At 36.0% G+C, this 20,852-nt stretch overlaps 1 pseudogene; it reads left to right on the top strand.

The window, feature by feature from the left end:
- The first annotated feature begins 284 nt into the window (after positions 1 to 284).
- On the top strand, positions 285 to 1,268 carry LOC118665786 (annotated as a pseudogene).
- The last annotated feature ends 19,584 nt before the right edge of the window (positions 1,269 to 20,852 follow it).

The following is a 20,852-nucleotide window of genomic DNA, read 5'->3' as shown; positions in this document are numbered from 1 at the left end:
ATCTAGGTAAATCTAGATAAATGCCTTCATATAAAAATTAAACACAGGTTGCTTATTTAAGAAGTTTGCTGAAAAGAAAACATCTTGTGATTGCTTGTTGCTACCAATGATAAAATAACACGATTCACAGAATAGGATAGGTCTTAAAGTTTAAAACTGGTTTAATATGCCAATGACTTGAACCTTGAGCAAATTAATTCTACTCGATAAGCCTCAGTATTCCCAATTGTAAAATATTGATAAAAGTACCAGTATTGCTAGGTTGCTGATACGATTTTAAAAAAATGGATTCATTTAATGGATTCATTTTACTCGTACCAGGAGGCCACAATACACAGGGGATCCCAGTCAGTAGGCAACATGGAGAAGTGGGGGAACCAGGAAAGGGGGACACCAAGCGTGAGGTGGCAATGCCCACCTTCGCCTGGGAGGAAATTCAGAAGCACAACCTGCATACTAACAAGTGGCTCCTTGTCGACCACAAGGTCTACAACATCACTAAATGGCCCAACCGCCATTCCGGGGAGGGATGGGGGGTGAGGAGGGCACCAGGTCATCAGGCACTACAAGGAGGAAGATGCTACAGTTGCCTTCCGTGCCTTCCATCATGATCACGGAGAGCATCGCATGGTTCACCATCTTTTATTTTGGCAATGGCCGGATTCCAACTGATATCATGGCCTTTGTCCTTTCTACCTCTCAGGCCCAGGTTGGCTTCACCATGATGCCAGCCACCTCTCTGTCTCCAAGAAGTCTGCATGTTGCCACAATGTCTACAAGTCCATCACTGGCCCTTAAAGGTTGCCTCCCCCAACTGGTGGAACCATCGCCACTTTCAGCATCATGCCAAGATCAACATCTTCCAGAACGATCAGGATGTGAACATGCTGCACGTGTTCAGCCTGGGCAAATGGCTATCCATTGAGTACAATGAGAAGCTGAAATGCCTGCCCTACAACCACCAGCAAGAGTATTTCTTCCTGATTGGGCCACCGCTGCTCATCCCCATGTACTTCCAGTACCAGATCATCATGACCATGATCATTGCAAAGACGGGTGGACTTGGCCTGGGCCATCACCTACGTTCCTTCTGTGGCATCCTGGGAGCCATCTTTTTCCTCAACTTTATTAGGTTCCTGGAGAGCCACTGGTTTGTGTGGGTTACACAGATGAATCACATCGTCATAGAGATTGACTGGGCGCCTGCCACCCTGGGAGGGATCCAGAGCTATCGCATTTGGAAACCTAGCCCACTAACCAATATTTAGCTTTGGGGCAGCACAGGGCAGGAAAAAGCTCAGAGTGGGGGCCTTTTGGGGAGGGTGTCTTGTCCCCCAGCTGTGGCCAGCCAGGAGGGAGCAGTATCTAGTGTGACAGGCCTTCGGTTTTTCGTGACAACTAGGCCCCTGAGGCCCTGCAGCAGACAATACAGAGGCCCAAGGAGCTACTGTCCCTCCAGAGGCCAATGGATCCACAGAGAAAGAATCTTAATTTTTATCATGTTGTTCTCCTGGCCCTAGATTTTTTGGAAATTAAAGAGATAGTTTTATTCTTAGAAAAAAGTTTAATAAATGCTATTGAGGTTTTATTTCTTTTTTCTTTATGTACAATCAACTACATGACAATCACACTCCTATGTCACACCAGTTCTCTTTTCACACCGTAGTTGCTTGCATCCCCAGCGTCTGTCATACTGTCCCTGTTACACAGCAGCTTTACACTGCAGAGGTATCGATCTGTTCAGCTCCTGGGATTCTGACCTGCCGCAACCTGCATGGAGAATTCAGGATGACTTGTAGGAGGGCCTAAGACACAATGAATACACTATACAATAAATATAAATTTTTCAGGCATGGGAACCAGGTAGAAACCTCCTTCACGAACAGGAACCAAGAGTCCGGGTCCTGTCTGCCTTTTATTCACTTTGAATACACATTTGCCCTTTAGCAATGCATACAGGCACATCAAAGGTAAAGTTTGGTAAACAATGTAAGGATTATCAGGTCAGGAAATGGCCTCGGGCCATCTCAATCACAGCAGGAGCAAACTTGTGCTGATTTCACCCCTGCTGAATAGCAAGGTCCATTGGCCTTCCAATGTCTTTTATGCTAATACTGTTATGCTTTGGCCTCCGGCACTGACCGCACCCCTCCCTGACACAGCAGACAAATTCAGAAACAAGTGTAGTAGAGAAGTGTCTCACTACTTCTGATATGTTGTTAACATGAACCAAACCAGGGACAAAGCAAAAACATGGAAAAGGACCTATGCAAGAGGGGCATAGAGAAATACATTTTAAAATATTGTTGATAAACATTTTAAGCCAATGCATATAATTGAATCAAGGCAATAGACCTCAAGTTGTTTAACATATTTATGTTATTCAGCATTTACACTATTCTCTAATTTTTATGCTTAAAAAAGATTTTGAAGTACATGGTTTTGCCTCTATTCTTTCTTATTGTTTCCTTGAGATTGTTTCCCTGGAGTAGAATTATTGAACCAAAAAATATGAATGTGTTTACAGTCTTGTAACATATTTGCATGGTGCTTCCCAAAACTGTTTAACCATTTATGCCCCTTCTTTTTATGAATGTGTGAGAAAGCTTCTTTCTCTGCATTTTGTCCACATTTAGGAATTATCATTATAAATTGTTTTAAAAAATTAATAGGAAGCCCTAGCAGGTGTGGCTCAGTTGGTTGGGCTTTGTCCCATGCACCAAGAGGTCATAGGTTTGATTCCTGGTCTGGGCACATGCCCAGATTTCAAGCTCAATCCCAGAAGGAGATGTGCAGGAGGCAGCTGATCAATGTTTCTCTTTCATCAATGTTTCTCTTTCATTGATGTTTCTCTCTCTCCCCCTTTCTCTCTCTCTAAAATCGATAAAAACATTTTTTTAAAAAATTGCTAGGCAAGAAATAGTCTGAATCATATATTAGCCTAAAATTCCTTAAGAACTGATTCGTTAGAAAATTCTTAAGATGCCTAGCAATCATGCTTTCCTTCTTTTCTTATGAAAGGTCTTTTCTGGATTTTAGACTAGGATTTTGATATTATGATAAATTAAAAGGTAAAATAAAAAAGTACATCATATAATTGCAACTATGGAAAGCACAGCATGATCACACACACACACAAAAGGCTAGAAGCAAACAGAATTGGGTTCTGTTTGTTTTTCTCTTAAATTGCTGTTATTAAAGCTCCCTTAAACTAAATATTCCATTCATATAAGATTTTCAGCTAAAAGAAATTGAGTAAAACTTTTAAAAGTAAATGTTAACAAATATTGAATTTTATATTTTTCACAAGGCAACTGTGAACATTTTGTAAACCACAACTATTCTAACAATGCTAATTTTATATCACTATCACTACTAATATCAATGACAATAATATTATGATGATGCTGGAACAGTTGTTAAACATTACAACAAATGAAAAAAACAAACACAAAACTGAAATTAAAAACTGCCAGGCAACTGTACATCACACAATTTAAAGGAGGGGGGGGAAATATTACCTGAAGATACCTTGGAAATTAACTACATAAATATATAATATACAAATGAGTTAAGAGGTAATCAGAGCTGAATAATCACTCTAATCATGTATAGTAAAGCATGCTTTAAGGTGCTTAGAAAAGTAGTCAAAGAATAAATTGCAATATATTTGAGATTTTGATATTGAAACATTAAATCTTTATTTGGGCTCTCTAAAAATTTGCATACTAATTATAAAATTGCGTTTAATCTCTATACACTGCCAGCTGTTACCACACAATGCCCACTCCTGTCTACAACCAAAGGGAACAGAACTTACATTTTCTTTTTCTTTTTAGAAATGTTATGTGAGCAAATGATTCATTCCCTCAAAATAAATTTAATGGAATATAGGTTTGATTCTAAAACTGATGTTTCTGGGATTTTATGAGGAAGCATTCTCTCCCTCCCCCCACACCCCCAACCCTACTATTTCTCTTCTAAACAAAAGACTGTTTATTTTAATTATGTTACTTCCTACCTACCAAAATGCCCACAGGTAGGAGATGGGGAGATTTCTGGCAGGAGGGAAAGGAGAGATTCTGAGAAGGAAAGGTAGGCAATTAAGTGGATTTTTGTGATAATGATTATGCATGGATCGTTGATCTCAAAATGAAAGAGACAACAATTGTTTCAAGTAAACCTGCATGAAGCTAATAGGACTATAGTTTCAATAGTTATTTTAGAAAGATGACTTAACTTTCCATGCTTGACTGCTATCATGGCTCCCCAGGACATCACAGGGCAGCACACTGAGCCCCATTTGTCTATTTGAAGAGGAGAACACAGATCTGGCTGCTGGTAGAACTTGTCACATACCCACTGGGGAACCTTAGCGTTTTAGTTATTCCATCATGCATAAAAAGCCTATATGTTCTGAGCAAGAACATAATGAAAGCTCAAAGAAGATTAAAATATTTCACATTTTGAGCCCTTGTTCTAAAGATAACATTTCCCTTGAGCAAGTTTACATACTTAAAATAATTGTGATGGAGCCAGTCCAACTCTAATTAGCAACATAAACCTCTGTTAAGGTTTTATTTAATGGATTGTGCCTAATTCTTTATAGGATGCATTTCCTAGGTAACAGTGAGGAGAAACCTTTAAGGAATGTGTTATTGTTGTTGTTTTTTTATTCTGGTGAATTAAATGAATAAATAACTTATAAACAGAAGTCCAAAAATCTTAAGACATCTATAGATGTAAAAGCCTAACATGCAAATTGTCCCCTCGGGAGTACGACTGGGAGTTTGATAAGAATTTTGTGCACCGGGCCTCTAGTCCTTTTAATAAAAATTTTTAAAAAAATTTTGCTTAGGATCAGTTTAGTCATATTCAAATAACAACCATAAATCATACAAATTTGTTTTTTATATATGCAGTATAAGAAATAAGTATACATAATACATGTCATGACTTCTAAATAAATGTATATCAATGTGAGAAGAAAAGAAATTAGTTGGAAAGGAAAAGGGGAGGAAATGGGGGACATCTGTAATACTGTCAACAAGAAAAACAATTTAAAAAAATTAACAGGAAAGAACACCAAAGATAATAAATCTAGCCCAGTTTGCTAAGTCTATAGCAAATGACCAGTGGCGAATAAACATAGATATAGAAGAGAATAGAGAAGAGCAAACAATATCACAAGGACATTGCTGGACTTGCAACCTAAAAAGTGAAACAGTCATTATCCTTCTAATGTTTAGTAACTTCATTCAAATGGATGAAAAACCCCACACACAAAATCCAGTATATACGTGGTAAGTTTATTGTTTTTGTTTCCTCCTGTGTCTCCTATGTTTAGCATGAACATTTTGAAGTATACTTTATTAGTGTAAAATACTGCTAATTCTTTAAAAAAATAATTTTATTGATTTCAGAAAGGAAGGGAGAGGGAGAGAGATAAAAATATCAATGATGAGAGAGAATCCTCCTGCACGCCCCCGACTGGGGATCAAGCCTGCAAATCTGGCATGTGCTGTGACTGGGAATCAAACTGTGATCTCCTGGTTCATAGGCTGACGCTCAACCACTGTGCCATGCCCGCTGGGCAAAATACTACTAATTCTGTGATAATATCTCCTGTCTACTTGTTTGTCAAGAAGTATATTGCCTACCAAACAAAAACAGAGACAAAAAGAACTGCTGTAAGGTTAAAATTTCTCAGCTGGAAAATCCTCCCTTTGTGAATTTTCATTCAACCTTTTATTTCTTTTTTTATTTGAGCTTGTCACCGTCCACAGCACTCAGAATATAAATACAATCAATTACAAGTAGAAAGACATTCTTCAGAGGTCCTGAAGTTTTAAGAGTATTATTTTTCATATAAATCCCCAGCAGAGTTGATCATTAAAATTAAAAATTTATTTAGATCTAATGTCTTATATTATATGTGACCCTTGAGCAAGTTTCTTCATCAGAGTAACAGCAGAAAAAAAATTTTTTTATGTATCATTAAACACAAATACCAACCCACTTAGAACACATATTGCCATAGTATCTTTAATATTTCTGTCAAAATCTAAAAACAGGTAGTTAATTTTTTTTTGTCCCAGGAAATCTCCAAATGACTATTTAATCCCAGTGGACTGTACTTACCAATTCTAATAATTTAGTAAATATCATTGTATTTTATTTAGCTAGAGCAGTTTTTCATTTTAAATCAATTAACCCAAACAAAAATGACTTTAAATAGGCCAGACCCCAAGAGACTTTACAACCACTCCCATCATGTGTTCCAAATTTGCTTTACATGTGATTATATTTGTGTGTGTGTGTGTGTGGGGGGGGGTTGGACTATTTTTATGGCTGGTGAGTGGATTTTTGTACTGTAGTTCATATGAAGATATTTTGGATATCTTTCATGGACATATGTCGTCTTTATGGAAAAGAGCATTACTGTGATGTTTTTCTGTGAAAGTTACATTAGAGCAGGAGACTGGGTACACGGTCCGGTTTCAGTGTCTGTAAGCCTCTCTCTTTTCTGGGATGTGCTATCAGTGCTTTGCCTCTGGGGCAGGGAATGTTCTGGAAGAAAGGCAAGCCTGACTTTTTTTCTGTGTGCCTTAAACAATTCTTATAACTCTCTTCAAAAAGCATGTTAATGATGTTGGAGGAAGACTTCTGATAATTCATTCCCTTTGTTTTTATCCCAGGGAATAAAATGTTACTTGGTTGAGGCAAGTGTAAGTTTTTCTACAGCTGATGCTTTTTTTTTTTTTTAATTAAAAAGAAAAAAAATGCCTCAAAAACAAAGTGGCTATTTTAATTATGTAGAATTCTTGTGGCTTGTTTCTGCTGAAGTTAAGAGGAGATTCATTCCTTTTAAAACTGAATTCTACAAGATGGGTCCAACAGAATCATGAGTCCTTAGAAGCAGAGAACTTTTCCTAGCTGTGGAAAGAGATGCAGTGATGCAAGGGTCAAATTAGTGCAACATGAGGAGGACTTGACTCACTGTTGCTGGCTTTCAAGATGCAGGAGAAGCTGGAAAGGCCGGGAAACAGATTGCTGCCTAGAGAATCCAGGAAGGACTGTCGCCTAGCAAATACCTTGCTGTTAGCCCAATGAGGCCTAGGCTGGACTTGCAGAACTGTAAGATAACAAATGTGTGTTAATAACTCACTAAGGTTATGGTAATTTCCTATAGCAGCAAAAGGAAAATTAATGCGTAGGAGATCTTGCAGCCTATAAATCCATATGGCAAAAGTGTTATTCGATCAGTGGCACTGAGACAACAGGTTAAATCATTTAACAAGAGGCAAAATTATAGATTTCCGTGTCATGCCTTACAATGACAAAATCCATATCAATTATGAAATACAACAACAACAGCAAAAGAAACCGTACAAATTCGAAGATAGATGTAAAGACCCATTTGTTTTTCTCTTAGGATGGATAGATTCTTTTAAAGCACAACAGTAATTTAAAAAATCATAAAAAAAATAAAACAACAGTCCATGAAATTTGTAAAGACTGGGCATCAAGAAACACTGTGAGTAATACCAAAAGCTAAGAAAATACTGGGGGGCGGGGGATAAATTTTAAAAATATATAACAAAGGGTTAGCTTTCTTTTCTTTCTTTTTTTTTAAATATATTTCATTGATTTTTTTTACAGAGCGGAAGGGAGAGAGATAGAGAGCTAGAAACATCGATGAGAGAGAAACATCAATCAGCTGCCTCCTGCACATCTCCCACTGGGGATGTGCCCGCAACCCAGGTACATGCCCTTGACCGGAATCGAACCCAGGACCCTTCAGTCCGCAGGCTGACGCTCTATCCACTGAGCCAAACTGGTTTCGGCAAGGGTTAGCTTTCTTAATAGGCGAGGATCTTATATAGATGAGTAACATCAATATTCCTAATTTAACATAGTCAGAGCCATAAGTAATTCATTTGCAAAAGAAAAACACTGTGAAAAAGAGTTAATCTTGATTAATTATCAATTCTATGTTTGTGAACTCACCAACTTCCTAACATGTATTTGTAGCCGTAAAATCCACCCGTGTGACACCCTTGCAGTCATGTGTGGCCATGTGTACAGCAGCGAACATTTTAAGTCACCAGGTGCCCATTTACAGCTGAAGTTAAACCGAGTGAAGCTCTGCCTTCTGGGGGGCAGGCAGCTCTCATACTGTAGACAAGCATGGCCCGTTTAGTGCCACATTTTTCACATTTGGGGGCTTTCTGTTGGTGATTTCCCTATTTAACATGGCCCTACAAGCATAACATGGCCCCCAAGTGCTGAACTACTGTCTAGTGTTCCTAAGTACAGGAATTATGTGCTTTATACAGGGAAAATATGTGCGATAAACAAGCTTTATTCGGGAAGGTCAGTTGTAGTGCTGTTGGCAATTTGACTTCAGTGTCAATGAATCTGCAATATATATTTTAAAAGATGTCTTTAAACAAAATCATATAATAAAAAGATTATGTAGCCTGGCCAGTGTGGCTCATGGGTTGAGCATCAACCTGGAAACCAAGAGGTCAATTCCCGGTCAGGCCACATGCCTGGGTTTGGGGCTGGATTCCCAGTAGTGGATGTGCGGGAGGCAGCTGATCAATGGTTCTCACTCATTATTGATGTTTCTATCTCTCCCATTCCCTTCCTCTGTGTCTAAAAATCAATAAAAACATATTTATTTTTTAAATTTTATTTTATTGTTTAAAGTATTATGTCTCATTTTTTTCCCCATTGATCTTCCCCTGGACTCCCCTACCCCACCAGCACATGCCCTTACCCAACCCTCCCAGTGTCATTGAACAGACTGTCAAATTACAACGGGAAGGCTGGGGAGTGATGTGGGGGGGGGGGGGGGTAAGAGATCAACAGAAGGACTTGTATGCATGCATATAAGCATAACCAATGGACACAATAAAAACATATTTAAAGATAAAAGACTTTGTAATGAATAAAAGATTATGTAATGACCAGTTGATAAAAATGTTGTGAGCACAGGCTTGCAGAAAATGAATTTTGTGCTTCCCCCTCAGAGCAGTGTCCCCTAGTTCAGTGTTTGTAACAATTTTATAGAATCAACTACCAAGAACAATGAGAATTGACTGTTTAAACACTAAGGAAAATATCCACTCTCACTAGTAAATCAAAATGCAATTAGCACAAGTAAAACATTTTAAATTTTTGAAATAAAATTATTTTCTTAAATACTTAAACTTATGTAAAAACTGGTAGACAAGTTATGCAGATATACACTGTGTGACAGTGGAAACTGGCAAAATAATTCCATTAAAATGATTACTTATTTACAATAGCTAAAATCTGGAAATAGCCCAAGTGCCCATCCTTAGATGAATGAATAAAAAAGCTGTGGTACATTTACACAATGGATTACTATACAGCTGTCAGAAAGAAGGCACTCTTACCCTTTAAGATGGCATGGATGGACCTGGAGGCTATTGTGCTAAGGGAAATAAGCCATTTAGAGAAAGGCAAACATCACATGATCTCTTTATGTGGAATTTAATGAACAAAATAAACTGATAAACAAAATAGGTCCAGAGGTATGGATGCATGCAATAGAATAACATGTCTGTGTGTGGGGGTGGAAGGGACAAGAAGAGATTAACCAAAGAACATATATGTATAGATGCATAACCCATGGACACTCACAATAGCATGGGGAGGGTCTGGGGTGTGGGTTGGGTGGCGGAGGGAGGAGGGAGCAAAAAAGGAAAAAAATGGGAGACATCTGTAATAGTGTCAACAATAAAATAAATAAATAAAATAATAAATTAAAATGATGAACTAAAAATCTTTATGCCCCATGATACAGTCTAAAGATGTAATCAAAAATGCAGATTAATATAGGCTTCTTTAATTCCAGCAATATTTATCAAAATAAAATTGCAACTTAAATAAATGGTTCACAATAGGGCGGTATGGTACATCTATACATTATAAATTTTAGAGATCAATAGAACATGCCCATTTTATCATTTTAGTAAAAAAGCAAATTACAGACTATACTCAATATACCTAATTTTCTAAAAAATATACATGTAATACATGTTACATGTTTTATATATAACCTAAGAAAAGAAAATATCACAAATAATGATGCTTTAAAAAAATAATGTTATTTATGACTAGTTAAAGTGACTATGAGTGATTTTCTATTATTTTTAAATGTCTGCGTTTTCTAATTTTTCTTCAGTATGCATACATTTTGAAAGACATTCCATAGACCTATTCATTCCTTAATAAGCCGAAGAGTCACTTGTCGGAACATCAATCTGAAGCTTCGTTAAACTCCTGTGGCACTTAGAGAGTGAGCTATCACTCTGAGTTTATCAGGTTTTGCATTTTCTAAGAACTGAAAAGCATACGTGGTGGTATCTACATTATTCTTCCCATTTAAGTATTTCGGGTGATATTCCCTACTGATAATCTGTTATTACTGTTGTTGTTGTTGTGCTTGCTTCTGTCCATCTTTCCCTTTTCAATATTTGGGAAGCACTTTAATTTAGGTATATACGCCACATAGAATTGCTTTTGCTTCATAATCAACCTTGAAAATTATTTTTATTTTGATAGGAAATTTTCACATATACATTTATTAACATTACTGGTAATTTTCTTTTCACTAATATTATTTAATATTATGCTTTTTTTAAGCGTTGGTTTTGAACAAATCTTAATATATGCAAGAAATTTTGTAATTTTGTTATAGTGGTTCTTTAATATGCCATTTGAGCTTTTTTTATTAAACAGTATCTATGTCTTATCTATTATATAAATAACTAGAGACCTGATGCATGAAATCCATGCAAGGGGCTCGGCCCTCGCAGCCTCGGTGGCTTGCCTTGGACCTTGCAGCCCTGGTTTCATCCCCAAGGTCGTCCAGAAGGACATCCAGAAGGTCGTTAGATTGTCCAGTCTAACTAGCATATTATGCTTTTATTTTTATAGATTGTTGAATTAATCTGTCTTTGCCCTCTCTTCTCCCTCCTTCACATCCCATTTAATCAATAGTATTATTTTTCTTTATATTTACCTTTGTATTGTTAATGTGCTTATATCTCTACAACTAGATTTGTGAGCTATCACCTATGAGGCAATCAGGGATATTATCCTTCGGAATAATCCACCGTTATCACTTGTACTATTTCTATACTTGCTGGATTTTATAGCACCTGCATTATAATCAGTTCCCCCAGTGTTTTGTGTTAGATTTGCAGTGAAATATATTTGGACCATTAGCTGAGTTTTCTTTTAGAGACTTCTTGTTTGGCTGAAGTTTATCATCAAGTTTATCTTCTTTTCTAAAGAAGACCTAGTGCAAGCAACATTCCATGAGGTCTTACATGTTCAAAACTCTTATGGTTGTAGCTTCCATAATGCAAACATGAATTGACTTGATATAAAATGCTTGGCTCACACATCCTTTCCTTGAGTATATCATAAGTGTTCTCTTCTGTTTTGATTGCTTATTCTTTTTTTTAATTTTTAAAAATATATATTTTATTGATTTTTTACAGAGAGAAAGGGAGAGGGATAGAGAGTTAGAAACATCAATGAGAGAGAAACATCGATCAGCTGCCTCTTGCATGCCCCCTCCTGGGGATGTGCCTGCAACCAAGGTACATGCCCTTGACCAGAATCGAACTTGGGACCCTTGAGTCCCCAGGCTGACGCTCTATCCGCTGAGCCAAACTGGTTAGGGCTGATTGCTTATTCTTAAGTGTAGGGGAGAGAATCGGATCTATGTTGCCTACAGGTTTATCACAAGCTCTATATAGAAAATTTTAATTTAATAAATTGTATCTTCAAAATAACAAACTATTTCTGATAGAAGAAAAATCACAAAGAAATGCCTCTGACAAGACAATTTCCCTTCAGCCTGTTCTCAGAGGAATGGCTTCACACGATGCTAACAAAAAACATGTATTAGAAGCACTCACAGAATGTGAGCTAAAATCACAATTGACTTTCCTCTATTTAGATATTTGCATGAAATAGTGTTGTCAAAAGAAACTATTGTAAAATTTGACCATAACGTGAAAATTCTGGCTGTATTATCACTTGAAATATGCCTTTAAATGAAATACACTTCTAACAAATATTCCCTCTCTAGCAAGCAAGTTAAATTGTTGTTGTGGCATCATACATTCCAGTAAAAAATTAAAGGTTTCTGTTAGGAACATCTGTTCGTGTGGATAAATTGACAGGCCAATTGACATCTACCCAAGAATTTTGATCAGCTCAAGGGTAAAATTAGGAAACTACTGGCCAAAATGCACAAGTTATCATTACAAACAACTATATTATTGGGGAGGTAGAGCATTTTTTAATCTGATTTTTCATATACACCAAGATGCAAAAACTACTCTTAAAGTAATACTGTGACTTTCTTTCTTGTCACCCTTCCTTTACATGACATTCCTATATTTCAGCCCATACACAATCACAGGAGTTATATTCCTCAGATGTTATTTTGCATATTGAAGCCTGACTCAGAAATCACTTATTGAATAAAAATTAGACTGCTCAGTATTTAATACTCTACTCAGGATGATACCAATCTATTCCTTCAATTGTATCTCTCCTTCTTTTTCTCTTACAGTAGACAGACCTCTTCTAAAGGTCTCATCATTGCTCACGGAACATCTAACACAGTTCTGTCTTTGCTTTTATTCTTTCTTGTTTCCTATCCCTAAATTACTCTTCAGATTTTGTGCCATCTCCTTCCCCTTCTCTCTGTGAATATCCATCATTGAAATGAGCAGCCAGTATAAATCTCACAACTTCCGTGAAATTGTGTCTGTTTTGATATAATACCTTGACATTCTGTAAGTACTGTTGAAAAAACAAATAGACACTAGATTTGGTAGAGAATTACTAAAAGTAGGGGATATTTAACGCTATAGCTTTGACTTATATATTATGCGTCATTGTTTTTAAATTTCACAGGAAAATAAACTATGGGAATTTTACAAGTAGTAAAATTTCCAAGGTTTTACACTTTTATTTAACACTAGAGGCCTGGTGCACAAAATTCATGCATGGGAGGGGCCCCTCAGACTGGCCTGCACCCTCTCCAATCCGGGAACCCTCGGGGGATGTCCAACTACCAGTTTAGGTCCTGCGGGATTAGGCCTAAACCGGCAGTCGGACATTCGTCTCGCAATCTGGGACCGCTGGCTCCTAACCGCTCACCTGTCTGCCTGCCTGATCACCCCTAACCCCTCTGCCTGCCTGCCTGATCACCCCTGTCTCCCCTGCCAGCCTGATCACCCTTAACTGCCTCTGCCTTGGCCCCTGCCACTGTGGCTTTGTCCAGAAGGAAAGCAGGACGACAGATAGATGTCCAGTCAACCTGATCTAATTAGCATATTACCCTTTTATTAGTATAGATTTATTAGTATAGATCCATGGTCGGCAAACCGCGGCTCGTGAGCCACATGTGGTTCTTTGGCCCCGTGAGTGTGGCTCTTCCACAAAATACCATGTGCGGGCGCACACGTACAGTGTGATTGAAACTTCATGGCCCATGCACAGAAGTCAGTATTTTGTGGAAGAGCCAGTATTTTTGTGGAAGAGCCAGTATTTTGTGGAAGAGCCACACTCAAGGGGCCAAAGAGCCGCATGTGCCTCGCGAGCCATGGTTTGCTGAGCCGCAGTTTGCTGACCACTGGTATAGATCATTCAATCAAATAATGGCCAAATGGGTTTATTTTAAGAACCAAAGAACTTATATGCATATAGGCATAACCCCTGGACACAGATAATAATGTGGTGATGGGAGGGTGGGGAGGAGGATGCAGGGTGTAGGGGGCCAATGGGGAAGAAAATGGGACATATGTAATACTGCCAACAATTAAGATAAAATTTTAAAAGAACCAAAGAATTTTTAAATTAAGAAATCTATTTTATATATTTATTTATTTATTCATTAAATCTTTATTGTTGACAGTATTACATATGTTCCCTTTTTTCTCCCATTGACCCCCTATACCCCGCCCTCGCCCTCCACCTCAGGCCTTTACCATCCTATTGTCTGTGTCCATGGGTTATGCATATATGCAGACAAGGTCTTTGGTTGATTACCTCCCCACCCACCCACCCTTTTAATCTTCACCCAAGGATATTTCTTCCACTGATTTTTAGAGAGAGAAAGGGAGGGAGAAAGAGAGAGAAAGACAGAGAAGCATTGATGTGAGAGAGACACATCGATTGGTTGCCTCCCACATGTGCCCCAACTGGGGCAGAGATCTAATCTGCAACAGAGGTACATGACCTTGACTGAGCTGCTATAACCACTGAGCGAGCAATCTGTCCAGGGCCATTATTATATTTTAACATTTCAATAGATCAAAAGATAATTTAGTTATGTCTAGACATACTAAAACAGTTTATAAACCTAAAATTCTGATACTAGCTTTTCCTAAATTAGAAATAGAAGGCCACTTTATTAGCATTTACCTCAAAACAACTGTAGATAAATGTCACCAAAGTTATTGATGATTTCCTGATGGTGTTTCTGATAAATTAGGGACAAGATAAGAATGCTGATAGCACAATTTCTAAAAACATTTTTTTCAGAAGACCTAGACAATGACTTTAAAAGAATAAAAATAAGAAATTAATGTGTCCTAAAGGAGATGATAAACATAACTATTTGCAAGTAAAATAATTTTCTGCCCAGAATCCTAAGAATATTACTAAAAATATAATACATATTAAAATGGATAAGCAAAATGTAATAGCTCTCCATTGTATCAGTGAAAAAAAATAGTTGCAAAATATAGGTTAAAATTTACAATATAATAACAATTTAACACAATTGAAATATAAGTCAATAAGAAAAGTGTATAATAGAAAAGAGTATAATTGCATGAGAAAATACTCATTCAAAGAAAAAAGTGTCAGCTTAATCAAAGAAATATCATTGTTTTGTTTAAGTAATTCTACCCAGTGTGGAAATAAACAGAGATCACCCAATGAGAACAGCAAAGGCTGTTTACAGTGTGCAGAGCTTCCTATAACAAGAAAGTCAGCTACCATCACTTGATTGGTACAGTTAATGATATTGGGCCATGTCCATAAAATAGAATTCAATTGGGCCATTCATGAAGATGATAATTTTGATATAGAAAGATGATCAAGTGAAAATAGCATTATTACAGTGTGATCCTATTTTTTCTAACATGCATATATGTATATCTGTGCGTAGAAAAAGTCTAAAAGGCTATCTATACCAAAATATTACCAGTTGTTGTCTCTGAATGATAGAATTACAAAGTGGTTTAGTTTGTGCTTTCCAGTAAACTACAAGTATCTTTCAAAGAAAATATATTACTTGCATAATCATAGAAACGCTTGTAAAACTGGTTAATAAAAGGCAAATGGTTTTTGGTCTGGGCAGAGCAACCTGGTAGAATTTCAATTAGGAGGCTCTTTTATCTATACCTGGAGTAGGATTGTGGGTTTTTGTTTTGTCCTCTTTATATTATCTATATACACAGGGCAGTATATTTCAGTAAATGCTCCTTCAATCTGGCTGCTAGGTGTAATTTGAAATCCAATAAAGCGTGAATACATAAATAAATGAAGTCAGCAGCTATCACTTGAATTTGGCTGAGACGCAAAGGCAGGCAGGGGAACTGGAAGCTTTCTAGTGGAAAAGAATGGAGGCCTTCAGGCATGCCCTGTTGGAGACGGTTGGCATGAGGAGGTTGCAGGCAGACTAACAAGAAGTGGTGTTTCCTATCCCATTGGCTAGGGCTGCATATTTTGCTTTCTCTAGTTGATTCTGAGTTGACAGCAGGGGCAAAAATTAGGGAAGCTCTCAACTATATTAAGTAAGTCCTAAACTTTTGGGGCCAACTGCTACAAGGTTATTGTTGGGCTTCCTAGGCTGTTTTTCAGACATAGACGTCTGACTTTCTACATGTCTGATTTACAAAGAGTAGTGTGGCTTCCTGGGATAGTTCCTGGGGATTATGGGTCAGAGGTAAATTTTTAGATGTTGCCTGTTCATTGTCTGATTATATATCCAGTCTGTCACCAGTACCACGATATTTGACTAGGAATAGAACACTGATATCGGCAGGCATAAAATCAATAAGGAAGAAAACTGGATATGTTACATTGAAAGCATCAAATCCATGCATACTTTTTGAAATGGTAATTCCACATCAAAGTTATGCTACAGAAATTATTTATGATGCACATATAGGCACACTTACTGCAGCATTGTTTAAAGTAACTAAAATTAAGAAGAGAAAGCTAATGTCCAATAATAAAGAAAGGAGGAGGGTGGGTTGAATAAATTATTAATTAATAACAAAAATAGTATTCATTTACTATTATTATATAAAATTATTTAACAAGAAAATTTTAATGTAAATTTTTTAAAGTATGTCTTTATTGATATTAGAGAGAGAGAAAGGAAGAGGGAGAGAGAGTGAAAAAAAAAATCTGTGTGAGGGAGAAACATCGATTGGCTGCCTCCCATATGTACCCTGACCCCGTATTGAACCTTCAACCTGGGTATGTGCCCTGACCCAGGAATCAAACCAGCAATATTTGGGTTCATGGGATGACAACCAACTCAGCCACACTGGCCAGGGCAAAATGTAAAATTTATAAGCAGTCTAAAAAGCAAACTACAAAATTTCATTATAGATAAAAGAGACAGAGATTGAGAGAGAGATAGTGAAGGGAGGGAGAGAGGAAGGAAAGAAAAAGGGAAGGAAGGAAGGAAAGAAGGCAGGAAGGAAGGATCAAGATTATGTTATGTTCTAAAGAGATAGTAATAATCGTGCATTTTAGTAGATGAAGTGGTTTTACTATTAACTAGGCACTCTTCTAACCATTTTACTTATATTAACTCATTTACTTTTATCACATTATAAAGAAAATTCTTATTTTATAGATGAGGAATCTTAGGCCTAGAAAGATTTTTTTTTTTTCTAAAGGTTTTTAATTGGTTTTTAGAGAGAGGAATGGAGAGGGAGAGAGAGAGTGATATATCCATGTGACAGTGTAACATCAATCAGCTGCCTCCTGGCCGCCCCGTAGCAGGGACGGAGCCCTCAACCCTGGAATGTGCCCTGCCTGGGAATAAAAGCAGCTACCTTTCAGTGCACAGGCGGACACCAGCCAACTGAACCACACCGACCAGGGCAGGCCTAGAGAGATTTTAAAACTCGCCAATTAAGTGGAAAAAAACATCTGTGTGAGAGAGAAATATCGATTGGCTGCCTCTCATATGCACTCTGACCCCTTATTGAACCTGCAGCCTGGGTATGTGCCCTGACCCAGGAATCAAAAAATTAAAGAACAAATAAATAGTGCATTTGACTTTTAATTTTTTATTATTTGACTCTAGATCCTAGCATGTAATTTTTATTTTATTTTATGCTTTTCCGTGTCAACCAAGTGTTTTGCAACTGTATTTTAGTTTCACTCTTCTTTAGAGGATATTTTTTTGAATGAACATAAAGACTTTTCTCATTTCAAATATATTGTGCTAATTAATACTCCTTAACTGTCTATTTATGATAAGTAGGGAGCTTTCTAGAAACATATATTTTAATATTGCTATATAGTGCTTTTAGTATAAATAATAGCTATAAAAATTAAATAATATATAGAATTACACTTAATAATTGTACATACATTTAAAATTAAAGGCCATTTCCCTGAAATATATAATTACTAAAATCATAATAAATGACAAATAATGATTAAATAATAAATGAATAAGTGGAGGTATCTATTAATTAATAATAGTTAACTAATAAACTGATCCTATGGGAAGCCTGTAACATTAACATAGTATAATATTGATATTTATAGCTTTTGGTGACATTTTAAAGTATAAACTATTATAAAATGCAATGGTTTGTACTTACTAAAATTTTTAAAAAGAAAAGCGCATTAGCCACTTGTCCTTGACTTACACATTTTTACGAGTAAATAGGGCAACTGGGATAAGACTAGCAATGATTTCTCTTTATTATCTTTGTCTCAGTTTTGCCATAAATATCAATAGCATTCTAGAGAAATATTACTGCATGCTCTGGGGATCAGAAAAAGGTTAAAAAAATGGCACATGATAAAATAATTATTCTCCAAAATGATAACATTTTAGGAAGAGGGAAAATATACATTTTCAAATACACATACATTTAAGTTTTGTAATATAAATAGTTTAAATTAGATTACTAATTTTAATATGATATGAATGTTTTTATGAACTGATAAAATTTCTGTAATCAAAACATTTTTATTTTTTCTTACATTACCTAAAGAACCTTAAGGGGGTAAACTATTGAATTATGTGTTTATACTAGATAAATTATTTAACGTAAAAACATAATATAATAATCAAACACAAAATTGAAAGAGTTCTAGTAGGAAATAATGTAAAGAAATATCCAATAAAAGTGAATAGCTGAGTTATAAAAAAGCACTGCCTATTTACAATTATAATTTGGTCTTACCTCCATAGGTTATTATTAAGACAAAAATTGGGCATAAATTACATTTTTATTAATCTTAGAATAAAAAAATCAATGATACCAGAAATAATTAACCACTTATTGTTTCAATTCACATTAAAATGACCACAGTAGATCTCAGTTCATAAATATAACTTACGAAATACTCTGACCCTTAGCTTCAATCTCATTCAGGTGAAAGGAAACCCCATCTTGCACTTTTTAGTGGACAATTGAGATGATCACATGGTCTCAGAAAATTGTGAAAGCAAGTAATACAATATTTTTCAAACCTTTGAACAAAAGTTAAATAAAATTTTATTGGAGATATTTATCTTACTAAAGTTGTTCAGCTCTATTAATACATTTATTTTTTCTAATTTAATAAAAAGCTACATACATCTCACATATGCAATGCGTATGACCTACTAAAAATTCCTGGCCCGCGATTTGAAAATTGTTGCTCAAATGGAATTATATGGCCCCGCTGCTATTACAGCATCCCACCTGCAGGGGTCCCTTGACATCCAATGGCCTTGTAGTTCCTGCATTTCTGTAGGGGAAGGGCATATTTGTGGAGGTTCAATCACCTGAAGTATATCATGTAACTAACATCCTTGACTTCCTACTGCCTAAATTCTCAGAATTTTCTGTTTAACGTTTCCTCAGCAGACCAGGGAAAGCACCTTTCCCTTTCCTCCTACTTCTCATAAAACCACTCTGGGCCACAGTTTACAGAACCTGTAACAGGCTCTTATCTTGGGGTTTGACTTTCATAAAACATATGAAACATGACAAATTCCTGAGGAAAGGCATTAGAAAGTAGCTTACCTACTGGGACAGGAAAATATGTGAATGATTAAATTGGAGATATCAATCATAATTTGAGAAATTCAGTCATTTAAATTTTCTACGATTTAGTCTCCATTTTTATTAATGAGGTTCATGAACTCTTTAATAATCCAATTTATAAAGTTTGACTAATTCCTTCATTCTAAATAGCTGAAGAACATATACATAGACATATATAAGAATATATGAATATATATTTTATTTATTAATATATTGAATAATGAATAAATAGCAGCTAACAATACTCACAAATTATAGAATCAGCCATATATATATATGAAATCTTGTTACTATTCATGTAATGTTGAGTCACTCAAGCATTTTGGTGCTTTTTTTTTGTATATGTAAGTTGGGAAAGTATACCTAGACTAAGTGGGTAGTGATTTAGAAGATTAAGTAATATATTATATATGATTCTTACTGTAGTATTTTTGAGCTACATGAATGATAGCCACCTCCAGCTCATCATCCTATCATCAGTATTCTTATCATAATCCTAAACATTTCTGCCTATTTATATAATCAACAGGCTTTTTTCCTAATACATATCAGGAGTAATTAAGATATAGTGAATAAAATTATATACAAAAGGAAAATCTACAATCACAAAGCAAAATATCAATCTATCCTGGAAAGATAGACTACATTTCAGAATGCCTGAACAACACACTAATGCTTAAATCAATTAAACAATAAAGAATTCACTTTTAGGATCTAACCTCTCTAAAGATCTGGCCAGAAGCCTGAGTCTCCATTTACTGAATTGTTTTTGAATGAACTCTAGTCAAGCAAGATGCTCTTAGAGAAAAAAGAGCAAGATTTCCTGATAAAATAAGTTGGGAAATACTGTATTATATCTCATTTGGACAGTAACAAAGCATAGTAGTCTATTAACACTTCTGAGAAATTATTCAGTAAAATACTATTTAATTGTATTTATCCCTATACCATTAAAAAACCATTTGACCTTGAAAATCTTTTTAACAGACATATAGATCAATGGAATAAAATAGAGAGCCCAGAAATTGACCCAAACCACTATGCTCAATTAATATTCGACAAAGGAGGCATGAACATACAATGGAGTCAAGACAGTCTCTTCAATAAATGGTGTTGGGAAAATTGGACAGACACATGCAAAAAAAATGAAACTAGACCACCAACTTACACCATACACAAAAATAAACTCAAAATGGATAAAGGACTTAAACATAAGACGGGAAAACATAAAAATACTAGAGGAATCCATGGCAGCGAAATCGCAAACATATGCCGAAGAAATTTCTTCTCTGATAATGCTCCTAGGGCAATGGAAACTAAAGAGAAAATAAACAAATGGGACTATATCAAAATAAAAAGCTTTAGCACAGCAAGAGAAACCATCAACAAAACAACAAGAAAACCCACTGCATGGGAGAATATATTTGCCACTGTTATCACTGATAAGGGTTTAATCTCCAACATTTACAGGGAACTCATACAACTTAA

The sequence above is a fragment of the Myotis myotis genome, unplaced genomic scaffold (genome assembly GCF_014108235.1).
Source record: "Myotis myotis isolate mMyoMyo1 unplaced genomic scaffold, mMyoMyo1.p scaffold_m19_p_11, whole genome shotgun sequence".
Classification (NCBI taxonomy): Eukaryota; Metazoa; Chordata; class Mammalia; order Chiroptera; family Vespertilionidae; genus Myotis; species Myotis myotis.
The sequence above is the reverse complement of the archived record's forward strand: the minus strand, read 5'-3'. Positions and strand labels throughout refer to the sequence as shown.